We start from the raw sequence: 15292 nt of genomic DNA on the forward strand, positions 1-15292 counted from the left end.
GCCTGGCCCACAGTGGCTTGTTGTTTAGTTTGCACATCTACACAGTAATGCTTTGTGAATGTGTGCGGTGTAAGCCATGTTGCTGCTTTGCATATATCATCTAGGGGAATGTTCCCTAAGAATGCCATTGAAGCCCCTATTTTCCTTGTAGAATGGGCTTTTGGAGGAATTGTTAATGTACGTTTGGCTTTGTGGTAACATATTTGTATGCATTTAACAATCCACCTAGCGATCCCCGATTTTGATATGGGGTTGCTTTTATGTGGCGGTGAAAAGGACACAAAAAGTTGTTTTTTTTAAAGAAAAGTTTGTGTCCTTTCGATGTAATACAGTAGTGCTCTTTTGACATCTAAGGTGTGTAGAGCTCTTTCTGCGACTGAGGCTGCGAGAAAAATATGGGCAGCTCAACGGATTGATTTAGATGGAATGGTGAAATGACTTCAGGAAGGAATTAAGGATTAGTACGAAGAACCACTTTATTATGATGCATTTGCAGAAAAGGTTCTTGAATGGTAAATGCTTGTAGTTCACTAACCCTTCTGAGAGAAGTAATTGCTACTAGGAAAGCTACTTTCCAGGTTAGGAATTGCAATTCGCATTTATGTAATGGTTCAAATGGAGGTCCCATTAACCTTGTGAGAACAATGTTTAAGTTCCACACTGGTTCAAGTGGCGTTCTGGGAGGAATTATTCTTTCGAGTCCTTCCATGAAAGCTTTTATAGCTGGTACTCTAAAAGAGATAGATGTTATCTATTTTGTAAGTATACTGCAATGGCAGCGAGGTGTAGTCTGATAGATGTATAGGCTAAATTACACTTTTGAAGGTGTAATAGATATCCTAAGATGTGTTGAATAGACACGTCTAAAGGATTTATTTGGTTGTTTTGGCAGTATATGACAAACCGTTTCCACTTAGCAGCATAACATGCTCTAGTAGTGGGACGTCTAGCTTCTTTGATAACGTTCATACATTCTGGAGGGAGGTTGAGGTAACCAAACTATGACCTCAGGAGCCAGATCACTATGTTGAGATGAGCTGGGTCTGGGTGTCTGATCTCTCCATGGTTCTGTGTTAATAGGCGTGGAGATAGGTTGAGTTTTTGGTGTGGTACTACCGACATCTGCAACAGCGTGGTGTACCACGGTTGTCTGTCCCAAGTTGGAGCGTCTAGAATGAGTGTTAGGGAATGTTGTTGTAGTTTGCGTACCACTAACGGAAGTAGTGGGAGAGGAGGAAAAGGGTACGCAAATAGTTTTGACCAGTTCATCTATATCGCATTGCCTTTGGACAATGGGTGTGGGTATCTGGCGGCTAAGTTTGGGCATTTTGCGTTTGCGTGGGTGGCAAAGAGGTCTATCTGAGGTTGTCCCCACATTTGAAAGAACGGATGAACTTGAGGATAAAGTTCCCACTCGTGGATCTGCTGTGTTTGTCGACTTAGCAGATCTGCCATAGTGTTTTGTACTCCTGGGACGTGTTGGGCTAAGAGGAAGATTTGTAGTGGTATAGCCCATCTCCATATCTGCTGTGCTAACTGAGAGAGCTGCAGAGAGTGTGTCCCACCCATGTTTGTTTATGTAGTACATAGCTGTCATATTGTCTGTGTGGACTAAGACAGCTGTGCCTGACACTTGAATTTGAAATGCTTTTAGGGCTAGAAACACAGCTAGCAACTCCAAATGGTTGATGTGGAGTAACTTCTGTTGCGGTGTCCACCTGCCTTGCATTGTGTGATGCAGTAGGTGAGCTCCCCAGGCGGACAGCGATGCGTCCGCTGTCATGACTATTTGAGGAACTGGCTCTAGAAACGGTCGCCCTTTGGAAAGGTTTTTGGTGTTCCACCATTGCAGAGAACGATGAGTCCGACCATCTATCAACACTAGGTCTGTTAGTTGACCTTGAGCCTGGTTCCATTGGCGTGCTAAGCACTCTTGAAGTGGACGCATTTGCAGTCTTGCGTGAAGTACTACAAATATGCAAGATGCCATCATTCCTATGAGCTGTATGAACACTCGAGCTGGTAGCGAGTGTGGCGGTTTGAATTTTGTTAGGAGAGTTTGTACGCTTGTTATCCTGGCTGGATAGGGATAAGCTAGTGTTAGTTGGGTGTTTATTGTAGCACCGAGATACTATTGTATGTGCGAGGGTTGCAGATGCGATTTGGTGCGATTTACTGTGAATCCCAAGTCGTGAAGCAGTTGAATAGTAGCGTGAGTGTGTTGTACACACTGGCTGTATGAGCTGGCTTTTATGAGCCATTCGTCTAGATATGGGAAGACATGAATAGGTTGTCTTCTTAAGTGTGCTGCTACTACTGCTAGGCATTTTGTAAACACCATTGGCGCTGTTGCGACTCCGAATGGGAGCACTTTGAACTGGTAGTGCTGCCCATCTAGCACAAATCTGAGATATTTTCCGTGCGCTGTGTGGATGGGAATATGGAAGTAGGCGTCCTTGAGATCTAGGAAGTTGTTTAGTACCAGAAGTGGAAGGACTTCTTGGAGTGTGACCATATGAAAATGGTCCGACTGTATGTAAATGTTTAAAGGTCTGAGGTCTAGGATGGGTCTTAGATCCGTCCTTTTGTATTAGGAAATATAGGGAGTATTACCTCCTGTCTGAGCAGTGTTAAATGTTCTTGTGACATTGGACGCTGCTTGGGTGGTATATTTTGGGGGGGGGGGTGGAGGTTAGTTCTAGACAGTAACCTGACTGAATTATTTGGAGCACCCACCTGTCTGATGTGATGTTTTCCCAAGCTGGCAGGTATTGTTGAAGTCTTCCCCCGACAGGAGTGGAATGTGAAGGGGGAAGGGGAATGGAGTCATTGGGCAGGGGTAGAGCGGGAGTTGTTATTTTTACCGCTGCCTTTGTTATTGTTACCCCTGTAACCACCCCTTTGGTAGGCCTTGCTGTAAGTGGACTGTGTAGGGGCTTTTGTACGAGGTAGAAGCTGTGTCTGAAGAGTATACCCTGGTGGCACCTCGATAGGATGAGCGACGAAATGAACATCTGGGAGCCTGCGTTTACAGGGCTCCCATAGATTTGGCGTTATCTGTATCCTTTTTCATTTTTGCAAGTGATACATCTACGTTAGGTCCGAATAGGTGTTGCTCATCAAAGGGTTGATTAAGAATGGCACTTTGTACCAGGCATGTCTACGTAATAGGACGCTGGTGTGAACTGCCCTAGAGGCAGTATCTGCTGCATCCAGTGCACACCGGATAGAGGTGTTTGTAATGTTTTTCCCCTCTTGGATAAGCTCATTTGCTCTATCCTTGTACTTATCAGGGAGGTGCCTCATTAATGATTCTAATTAGTCATACGGTTCCCTGTCATATCTGGCTAATATTGCCTGTGTATTGGCAAACGCCACATGTTTGCTGCTTGAGACGTCGTTCTTTTCCCTGATGCGTCAAGTAGCTTAGACTCTTTATCTGGTGGTGGAGCTTCACCTAATGTTTGTGAGTTTGCTCTCTTGCGTGCATTGGAAACTAAAAGTGAGTTTAGTGGTACTGGACCTTTAATATATGCTGGGTCTGAGGGAGCAGCTTTATATTTTTTCTCTATGCGAGGGTTAATGACCAGAGTTCTGACTGGGTCTTTGAAGACTTCAGGAGCATGCTTAATCACTCCTTTAAGCATTGGTAAAATGGAGGAGGACTTTTGTGCATTATCGAAGGTATCCATTAAGAAGTCTTCATCTACAGGGTCTGTATGCATGTCTATCCCATGATATTGCGCAGCCCTGTGAATCAGTTGATTGAAACCCATAGTGTCTTCTGGTGGGGAAGGCCTTGATGGGGTATATGTCATCCTGAGGGACATTTGGGACATCTGGGGTGTTATAATCATCCCACGGGTCAGGTGATCCTGTAGGAGTAGCTGGATCAGGTAGGTGACCCCCCCCATATCATCAGAGCTATCATCCCGGTAGTCATCGTCTGGTATGATAGAGGATGCTGGGGAGTGTTGTGGTATGGGAGGATGTGGTGATGGTACAGGTGAAAGAGAAGGGGAAGGCAGTCTTAAGGGAGAGGTAGCCATGTCCTCCTTCTTTGAATGCGGGGCTGGAGCTGGTGTGTCCAGTGGTCGCTTTTTTGAAGCCAAAATTAGCTGTCCAGTGATTGGATTTATTTATTTATTTTATTTTTAGAGTTTTCTATAGCGCGAACTTGAACCGATTAGGTTATCAGAGCGCTTTACATAGCACCAGTTCCGTTACATGTTATCACAGCAGTTTACATAGAATCAGTTACGTTGCACATTTCAGGATCTTGAACCCATTAGGTTATCAACGCGCTTTATATAAGACAGCATTCGATGTCCAGTGCCCTCCTCCGCCGTGTAGCGGGGGACCACTTCCAGCCCTCCGACGTCGTCGAGCTGTTGGGACTAGGCTCCTGGAATTTCAGCTGCCCCTTTACAACTAATTAGTTTGAAGTCATGACAGAAATCTCAATCCCAGCATCTCAATCGGTGCATTACAGGTAAAAACAGGCTATAGGACCACTACGTAAGACCAAATAGAGTAAACTGTGGGCACCCCGGAATATATGAGGAAGCAGTCGGTGCGTTACAGGTAAGAAACAATTTACATAAGACAGCATTCGGTGTCCAGCGCCCTCCTCCGCCGTGTAGCGGGGGACCACTTCCAGCCCTCCGACGTCGTCGAGCTGTTGGGACTAGGCTCCTGGAATTTCAGCTGCCCCTTTACAACTAATTAGTTTGAAGTCATGACAGAAATCTCAATCCCAGCATCTCAATCGGTGCATTACAGGTAAAACAGGCTATAGGACCACTACGTAAGACCAAATAGAGTAAACTGTGGGCACCCCGGAATATATGAGGAAGCAGTCGGTGCGTTACAGGTAAGAAACAATTTCATTACAGGTTATAGGACCAGTACATAGAGAAACACATTGTTGTACATTGTATGCATCCAAGAATATATGTTGTAGCAGTCGGTGCATTATAGGTAAGGACAGTTGCAAAAACAAGTAGATGTAGAAAGGCTGCAATAAAAGGCAGACACTATCACAAGATACAGGCAAGTAAGGAGCGCGGTAGTAGAACTTAGACTATGTGTCTGGTCTCAGCTCTTGCTCCAATAGTGAGATTGAACTAGTCCATGATGGCCGCCACTGCGAAAGAACAGTCTAAGATGGCCGCCAAGAAGGGGAATCATAGTCCTCTGTTTGTTGTTATTGCTTTGGACCTGTGTGGAGGAGATATGCCGAGGAGCCTCGTGGGCCTCTGGAGATACCGGCAGAGATTTATGGTTTCAGTTAGTGACCCCTGCCCTTGTGAACAATGGCGGTTTAAAAATGTGAAATGAGTGGAGTAAATAAAGTACCTTATGATTATTTTCAGCTCAGTGGCGCCTTAGAGCTTAGGATGTAGTATTGCCGATATCACATTTTGCAGGGTCTATTCAGGAGGTGAGGTAGGATGCGGTGAATTACTGGCAGGCTGCGTGCTAGTCCCCATGCCCGATCCTCGGTCCCCGCCAGCACCGCAAGAAATCTGTTGGTCCGCCGGTCTGCTCCGCATCACTGCTCCTGGAGCCCTTGCAGCAGCATGAGAGGGGGGGGGGGGGCAACCGGGAGTCACGTCCGCCGTCCGCCAGAACTCCTAGGCTGTTCACGCAGCCCGTTGTGGTTGTTGACTTCAGTCCCGGGAAAGTATCTGCAGCTGTTGCTGATCGGGAGTGGGGGAGGGGTCCGGTGTTCGTCTCGCCTTCGTTTTCAATGCCGGCTGCCCTCTATGCCTCTGATGCGTAGCGGGCGGGAGACTTCCCATGCCCCCAACTATCCGCGCAGGTCCCGGTGCTGCAGCCAGTGCCCTCCGCTGCCGATGGGCAAGGGTCCGTTGTCGTTGCCTCGACCCCCGGTCCCGGTGTAGCATCTGCTTTGACTGGGGGTGGGGGGAGGGGTCCGGTGTTCGTCACGTCCTGGTCCCGGAGCCAGTGCACTCCGCTGCAGATGGGCAGGGGTCCGCTGTCGCTGCCTCGACCCCCGGTCCCGGCGCAGCATCTGCTCCGACTGGGGGTGGGGGGAGGGGTCCGGTGTTCGTCTCGCCCTGGTCCCGGTGTCGGCCGTTGATGCCTCGGGGCAGCCACCACCACCGACCCGAGCCTCCCACAGCCCTCCACGCCGATGGGGCTCCTCTGTTGTGGTGCGGACCGGACACCGCGCTGATCCGTGATCCGAAGCCCCTCTCCGCTCTCCGACGCTGCCGAGACTGCTCCGGGGCACCCGCTGTGATCCCGGCCGGACACAACGGTGATCACCGGGTGGAAATCAGCACATCCAGTCACTCTTGAACTTCTTGTCCCAGAGACGATCGATGGCTGCTGCCAGCAGGGATATACCCGGCCAAGGGACCCCAGGCACGGGGAGCTCCCTCAGGCAGCTCCTACCCGGCGGCCATCTTGCCTCGGGAGGTGAGAGGGGTTTGTTTTTTCAAAACCAGGCTGGGCCCTAACCATGTGTCTGTCAAGCAGCTGGCAGGCTGGGGTGGCATTGAGATGTGATGGGCACCCCCTTGGAGCTTTGCCCGTCGGAGACTCCGATTTGGTGCTTTGCTGGCGCGAGCCTTTTCGGTGCAGTGACTGGATCTTTAGCTAGAGTCTTTTGAGCAGGGTCTGGATAAAGTAAGTCTTCTGCAGGAGGCCGATCTTTTGGTGTGGAGGAAGGTTTTGGCACCAAAGAGGTTTGTTTTGGTTTTTTGGCAATGTCTTTCACCGGAGAAGCAGGAGTCTTTTTCGGCTCCAAAGCTTTTTTCAGTTCCGAGGATTTTTTCGGCACCGGTATATTTTTGGGATCCGATGGTTTCTTCGGTTCCGGTGTTTTTTTCGAATCCGAAGCGGGTTTGCTTGGTTCCGACCTGTGTTTCGGTGCCGGAGGAGTAGTGGTGTGTTTCGGCGCCGATGGTTTGGATGTCGGCGTAGCCGGTGAAGTTGTCTTTTTCGGTGCCGGTAAGTGTGTGCTGGCACCGTGCGAAGGCCGACTCGCGCCCGAGTCACCTGAAGGCCTAATTAGCTTCTTAGCCGGGCCTGAAGGTGGGGCAGTAGAAGCAGTGTGTGAGCCCAAGCCCGAGGGTGTGACCGGGGCCTTCTTTGGGTGTGTCGAGGAAGGGTCGGGGTCGATGGGCTTACTTACGACCCGCTGTGCTGGAGTGATGTCCTCAACTTGAGTCTTCTGCCTCGGAATTGCTATCGACGTCGTGTTGTTCTGGGACGTTGACACTTTCTTCAAAGATGTCGTCTGGAATCGAAGCTGAAGATCGAGCCATTGTTCTCCTCGCTCTTCGGTCCCGGATAGTCTTTTTGGAGCGGAAAGAGGCACACGCGGAACAGTCTTTGGCCTTGTGCTCTGTGGAGAGGCAAAGGTTACACACTTCATGAAGTTCGGTGTGGGGAAACTTCGACCCACACTGAGGACACTTTTTAAATGGCGTCCTTTCTATGAGCTGAAGTCGAGGCCTAGTTAGGCCCGAAGGCCGTCGACGACAACCGGAATCGAAGTTTTCGGTGTTGAAGAGTAGCGTCGACTGGAAAAGCGTTCAAAACTTAATTTCTATACGTTGGTGAGGATTGCACGCCGAAGGAAATCGGTTCCAACACGGAGCGCTGGAAACTCATCCGAGCCCGGTGGCGGAAAAAAACCATCTGGGGATGGAGCCGATGTCCATGCGCAGTATCATCCAAAGGAGGAGTCACCTATCCTGTGACTTCCAAAGACTTTTCTACAACAAAACGAACTGCAAACATCCGGGCCCAACTCTAGGTGGCAATCTATGCATAGTGTGTAATCTGCAGCTCATATGCCTCGAACATAAGCATCCTGTAGGTCCAATGCGCCCATCCAGTCTCCAGGGTTGAGGGTAGACCAGTCCTGGGTCAGGGTGAGCCTTTTGAACTTCTCCTTTTAGAGAAAGGCAATGAGAGAGCGCAGATCTAACATAGGACAGAGGCCTTCATCCTTCATGGGTGTAGAAGTAGTGGGAAGAGCAACCATGCCCTACTTCTGCCAACAGGAACATCTTGATAGCCCCTTTGGCCAAGAGGGCTTACCTTTCCTGCCACAAAATGGAGAAATGGTCCTTCATCAGTCATTAGGGGGATAGTGTAAGGTGTGGCGGGGAAGAAAGGAATGGGAGAGGATACTTCCTGCTATCTATCTGCAGGACCCACCTGTCAGACATTATCTCATGCCAACACAGAAAGAATCATTAGAATTTACCTTCCAACAGATAGCTGTTCTCCATCAATGCCTGAAACTGGCTGGCAAGGAGGGGTAGAGAGCCTCAAAGAACAAGCCATCGCCCTGCTCTATTTAAACCCAGTAGCGGCTGGCAGGGAATGAGGTTGGAGGGGTAGCGGTGTAGGGGGGTGACAAAATAAAATAAAAACGTACCTGTTCCAACGCTGCGTCTCTTCTCTGCGAGTACCAGGAAGCACCCAGGCTCCAATGCAGCGTTGTGTTTTGTCTGGTCTGAGTGCCATGAACCGGTACTCAGATGGGGATTGGGGGCCTAGGCATGTTCCCCACCCAGCTGTGTAATGCAGCCTGGTGGGGAACATGCAAAGAGTGCATGACTGTTTGGCCGGCCCAAGAGGGGCAGTCAAACATTCATGCACACTTGGAGTGGGCAAACCACTCCTCTCCTGTGCCTCCAGCCCAGCCCTGCCCTAACCAAGCCCAAAACCTGCCCAAAAAAATGATCATAACTAGGTTATGATCATTTTATTTCTCCTGCTCAAAGAGCAGTAGGGCGATGCTCCTCCACCTCAGCGGAGGAGCCGCTCCTGTTTAAGCCACTTGAGGACTTAGCCAGCCTTGTCCCTGAACAGGTGTGTCCAGTGAAAGTGCATGTCCATTGGTAAGGACTGGAAGTCGTTAAGTAACCAAGTAGACAGCAGTCATACAAGGTGGCAAATGTCAACACTGGTGCCAATAGCGTGCCAGATGTGAGTCTGTGGAGTCCAAGCCACAATATATTGTGAACTTTGCTACATCACAACCATATTTAATTGCCTGGCCCAAGATAGGGTGAAGGTCGTCAGGAACACCTGGACGGACTTGAGCAACTGAATCTCAAAGGCCATTTGAGTAATGGCCCAACAAGAAGCTAGCCTTGACAAAGTGGCACAAGTTGCGGGATTGGCTCTGTCACGATTCTGCGATGCTGTCATCGGGTGGCACTACGTGTGAACCTTCTGCAAGCCTGCTGTCATCATGAAAACTAATTTGGAACCTGTGCTGAACTTAAGTGTTTCGAAACTCTCTTGGAAATCAGTTCCACTCCTGACTCCATTGCAGAATTTACTTATCAACCAATAATGCATTATGGGTCTTGTATGCCTTACACGACCATGAGCGCTGGTGAGGAGATTTTGGGTGAATCTTATTATACTTGGAACTATCTTACCACTTCCAGCATGCCCATGTTCTCTCTCGTATGAATACCTATCATATTACGAAATAAGACCTGATCTGTTTTCCACTCTGGATTTTCGTTCTTCCCACTGGTTGCTTCCTGGAACCTCAGTCGATTCCTTCCGAGAGCTGGAGGAGCGACTTTGACTACTCTCACCTGCACTGTGCTGCAGCCTGCTCACACATGTTCTGAATTCCAATCACCCTGTGCGGCTGTGAGGAGAGATGTAAGCCTGGCTTATGCTTTCAGAACTCAGGCTTCAACGGCTGCTGTTGCTGGATGGTCCTGCATTCTTTACCAGTTGCCTGCACTCGTGAATCCTTGAAACCTTGAGAGGAGTTCCTGATTCTTGCTACTGCTTTTTAAAGTGTCCTGCTTTCCTGTGTCTGCCTTGAGCAGCAGTGTGTTATGTGTTGTCCTTGTTTCTCAAACTCACCTTCCTCTCTAGCCTGACATCCTGATTTCTCTGTTTTCCATGTTGGGCTTCTAACCACATATTCACTGAGCAGGCAGCGGTTCCCTTAATTTCCTTCTCTGAATCTCTGTTCTGTCCTTGTTCTGAATTTTTATGTTACCCCATGTACCAGCAGAGCATAACTTGTCAGGTGCCTGTTGGATACATTCTTGAATTCTTGTTCTGAGTCCTAGATCTAGTTTCCCTGTACCAACGAGGCATTTCTTGTTCCAGTGCCTGTTGGGTACATCCTTGAGTTCCTTGTTTCGAGTCCTAGTCCCACTTTCCATGTACCAGCAGGACATTACTTGTTCTCGTGTCTGTTGGGTGAATCCTAGAGTTCCTTGTTCTGAGTCCTAGTTCTAGTTTTCATGAACAAGCGGGGCATAATGTGTTCCAGTGCCTTTTGGGTACATCCTTGAATTCCTGCTCTGAATCCTAGTTCTAGTTTTCCTGTACCAACGGGGTTTAACTTGTTTCGGTTCATGTTGGGTACAGCCTCGAGTTCCTTGAATCCTAGTACCAATGGCGCATTACTTATTCCAGTACCTGTTGAGTACAGCCTGCCCTCGATTCCTGTATTCCTGTTCTTGATTTTGGAAGCTCTGTTCATATTCCTTGTCCTGTTTTCCTCATGGTTTGATTGTTATCTTGTCTGTCCTCTATTCTGGTTTTCTGTTCCATTTAGTATTCGGTCCACTGTCTGTTGCAGTCCTTATCCGTTTGCAGTGTGACCTCTGGTTTGGTCTCCGTTCCGATCAGGTAAGAGAAATACTTTTACTATTGCACCCAAGTCTTTTGGAGTCTTTCCTGTCTCAGTGGTGTTGTAAGCCCAGTTCCACCTTGCAATGGGTACAACAGTCCTCTTACAGCAAGCCCCACCATCACGACTGTTGTTAAGAGGAATCTGTTGGTGTCAGTTCATAGAGCTTTCTCTAAGCTTCCAAGAGACCTCTTGTTCATATTCTAGTACACCCCTTACTTTGACCATACTTTGTTCTTGTCTATCTCCTGCCTCTGTTTAGTAGCCACAATAATATTTTCAGTAGCCTGGTATTACCTTGCCTTGTCTTCTTGCTAAGTGTTACCTCTGGAATCACTCCCCCCTGCCTTCTTTCTCTGACAAGCTCTAAAGTCCGCCAACTTCGGGAGCGAGATCAAAAAGATTGATGCCACCCTGCTCTTGCTCAGCGAATGGAGCGCAGGAGCAGAATCTCGCTTTGAGTTTTTGTATTTCTTTTTAGATTTACCTGAAAATTTAGAGCGCTGTGAAGACCAGCCACATCGAGCAGCTCCGATGACTCTGGGAATGAACTTTGGAGACAGACCGTGACTTGGAGCAACCCAGACAGATAATCTTCTTATGCTTGGCAACGTAGACATTCGCTTCACGTTTCCGGATTGCCTTCGGGTTCATCGGCCACTGGACGGTGAGGCCCTGGAGCCATGGCTCGACCCTAGTCACCACAAGCATACTTGGTAGGGATTCGTCACAGACATCTGTTTGCAACAGTTCAAACAGGTCGTGAAGCCTATAACTTTGGGGGGTGACATCACTTGCACACGGGAAAAATGTTGAGTCATAAGTCCCAAAGAGACGAAGTGGGAGCTCTAAACATTGACTGTGGCCTGGAAAGAAAGAAGCAGGCAGGAGTGGCACCTCTATAGGCCACAGTCTTAATTTCCAGAGTGGAATAGCATCAGTAAGGAGTCACAGGGCCCCCCCCCCTTCTGGCACGCAGAGGTACTGTTGAAAAGTTTACAGATCCAGTCTGATGCCTACGGAATATTCAAAAGGTTAGGAATCTGCAGCTGGAAGTCTCTATCAGAAATATAAACACATAATGAACATTATAAAATATTTTAAACGATGAAATCAAGGCCTAAGTGAGGTCATTTTAGTCTAAGCCAGAAAAAAACAAATTTTTTACAGCATCTGCTGCATGCCATCTTCTAGTGGGGAAAAATACAAAAAGATACAAAGGTACACAAGTTCAAGAGGTACTAATACAGAAATCAAGCTTCATTTTCAAATATATTCAGCTCATTATTTCAGTTCATAGGATTCAGGAAACCCCATCATCCTAGTCTGGATATCTAAGGTACAAAAAAACCCATTAACTCTGGCAACATTTTGAAGTCTTAGCTCAAACTCATCTGTAATTAGCAAAAATTAATGGCGGTTCTCTTTTTCTGTTAGTCTTCAAAGCTGAACTGGCAGCTATTTATCAAATCATAGACTTCCACATCTGACTCTTCAGCTGGCTGCAGATACTGATGCTAGATATGTCCACCCAGGAGATGTGTATTTTCTATTTGGTACTCTTTCTCTCATTGGAGTTTTACTTTCACTAGTCTCAGAATCAACTTTTATTGTTTCAGATTTGTCTCCAACTCATTCTGGACTCCGAGTCTTCCAGTGTCATCTTTTACAGCTTTTTAAGAATACGTGCCACTTGTCTCCTTACTTTGCATTTTCAACTTCTGTTTCTTCACTTGTGACTTCAGATGAATCTTCTCCACTCACAGGTTGACTTATGCTTTGTTCGACATCAGCAACCTGACTCCCTGTTAATCGCTTTAATTTGTAGGTTCTTGAGACTTACATTTTCAGCTTCACTTTTTCACAAACTAGTGTTTCAGTCTCAATTTCTTCTTCTTGTTCGTGACTTAGTAATGCTTCTCCTTGATTTCCAACTTGGTGACTTCCACATTCTCTGGGATCTTTTTCTCCGCCCTCTCACTAAACAAGAGGAAGAGTGTCTGGCGATTTTAAGTTTGTTGAGGTTCACACATTTGCAATTTTGGACTTAATAGTGCCATTCATCTTTTTAACTACATCTGATGCTTCTGGTCTGTAACTGCAGTGGAACGTTTGCTCAATTTGTAAGCCTGTACTCAGTAGTTTTAGTATCTCTTTCTTAAAGTGAGTTCCTCTATCGGTCTCAATAGAACTAGGCATGCAAAGTCTTGGTATTAATTCTCTTAACAAGAGCTTGACCACAGTCATACTGTTACTTCTTCTGGTTGGATAGGCTTCCACTCATTAAAAAAAGCAAAACAGACTATCACCAGACTATATCGGAGACCACTGTAGACAGCCATCTCTGTGAAGCCTACTTGAAGCCTAATGCACTGTTTCCCAAACGGTGGGTAGCGACCCATGCTGAGTCACAGCCGATTTTCAGTTGGTCCTGAAAGTCCAAGTAGCAAATAAAGAGGTCCTTAAACTCTGTTTTTATTACGTCACATATGCTACACTTCAAAGCCATTGGTCAAATGGCAGGTTATGTCTTTTGACAAAATGCTGCTTATTTTTTTTGTTTTTACAAATGGGGACTAGTGTTTACACAATTTTCTCACTTTGCAGTTAGAGAAGGAAAAGTAAAGTGAATTTTGTGACAATCTTGTCAAAGGACAGGCTGTAGGATGTCATACACATAACATTTAAATACCTGTCAATTAACGGTACACATTCAGCAGTTAGGAAAGAAACAATGTAGCATTTTGATTTTTTGTAATTCTGAAGTGTGATGGAAACAAAGATTTTAATAGGATCAAAATAAATCAAGGCACTTCAATTGGTGATGCACACATGATAAATATTCACTGAAACCCAGTTTCCAAACATTATCTTTTGTGTGCTATATAGTTTTATCAGTAAAGCTGTATGTTTGTGCACATTTAGTGGCCATTTCAATGGGAAATATTCCATCTGTAAAGGACAGTGCATTACTCCATTTATTTGAGTTTTATAAAGCACTGGCTAGGCCTGAAGGTATCAGAGCGCTTTACAGTTTATGTGAATACGTTCAATGACAATACATGCTAGGATTTGAGTGGGTTGAAACAGTAAAAAAAAATCATAGAATACAGCATAAGGTATTCTGTACAATTCAGAGACTGAGCGAGCTGGGCGACCACAATATGGGTCATGTCGATAGGGGTTGGATTTTTGAAGACATGGATCATCTTGTGAGCATGTTGAAGTAGTTGATAAGCAGAAGAGATTTTAGGTCCCATTTGAAGCAGGAGAAGGAGGGGTTGCAGCGGAGATCCTTAGGTAGTGAGTTCCAAATCTTAAAAGCATTTCCTGAGGACTGAGCCTGGGATGATTTCTTATTCAGATTAGGAGGTATGAGAAGAGGTGAGTTAGGTTCTCTCAGACAGCTTCCCCATAGGTCGAGCGACCCGACAGGGGTCCCCTTTGTCACCCCTCCTGTTTGCACTTGCCACTAAACGCTTTGCTTGCTTAGTGAGATGGGATGCCCAGATGCAGGACTGGGACTGGGGCGGGGGGATGACACGACTTCACTTTATGTGGACGACATCCTCCTTTCCTTGGCAGACACTCAACTAACAGGAGAGTGTTGCCTCCACTACCTTGAGCTGTATGAAGAGGCCTCTGGCCTCATGGTGAACTCCGGTAATTCCCTGGTGGTGCCGATCCACGGAGATAGTGCAACCACACAGTGGCAATCCTTCACACCAACGAAGTGGCTGAGCTTCAAATATCTTGGGATCCATATTTCCCTCCTCACATGGACGAAAGCAAGCCTTCTCAGTGCTGGGCTGCCCTCCCACTCAAAATATTAGGCTGTGTAGCCCTGTTTAACATGATGGCCCTTCCGCGCTACCTTTACGTCCTCCACAATTTCCCATTGTTGATTCTGGATCTATGGTTCCGAGACCTCATCTCTGTAACTTCCTATGGGCTAGCCAACCACCCTGCATGGCGTGGCATAAGTGACGACTATGGCTTATGATGGCGGTGCGGTGTTGGCGGATTTCCAAACATACTACTGACCACACACCTACTGGTGATTAATGAATGGCTAACCAGTGGTTGGGATGACCCTGAGTATAGGGCCAAACAATCCCTAATAAAACTAGATATGGTCATGAGCCTGCTCTATCGAGACCCAATCCCCCAAATGTCTCACAGAGGTGGCACAGTGGTCTTCCAGACTTGGCAGGTGTACTGCCATCCACAAAGTGCCAGTACACACTTCCCCAACAGACCCCATTGTGGCAGGGTCCCCATCTTAGGCATACCTCCAGCCTCCAAGGCTTTCAGGCATCGGAGAATCGACAATGGGTGACATTTGGAATGGGAACCACAATAACTCCTTTCAGACCTCCAGACACAATACACACTCTCTAAGACCCAATTTCACAAATACCTGCAAGTCAGACATGATTATGGGCTGAGGGATTAAATGTAGGTTGCTCAAATGTATTTCTAAAAGAAAGTCGGGGTTGGGCGAGAGGATCAGTGATGGCAATGGTCATGTCCAGTGCTATTTTATATATGTTCTTCAAATCAATAAAATAGGTTATAAAAAGAAATATCAGAAAAGGTTAAAAGGAAGTTATATTTGCCATTGTTAAA

Source organism: Lissotriton helveticus, chromosome 10 (assembly GCF_964261635.1).
Source record: "Lissotriton helveticus chromosome 10, aLisHel1.1, whole genome shotgun sequence".
Taxonomy (NCBI): Eukaryota; Metazoa; Chordata; class Amphibia; order Caudata; family Salamandridae; genus Lissotriton; species Lissotriton helveticus.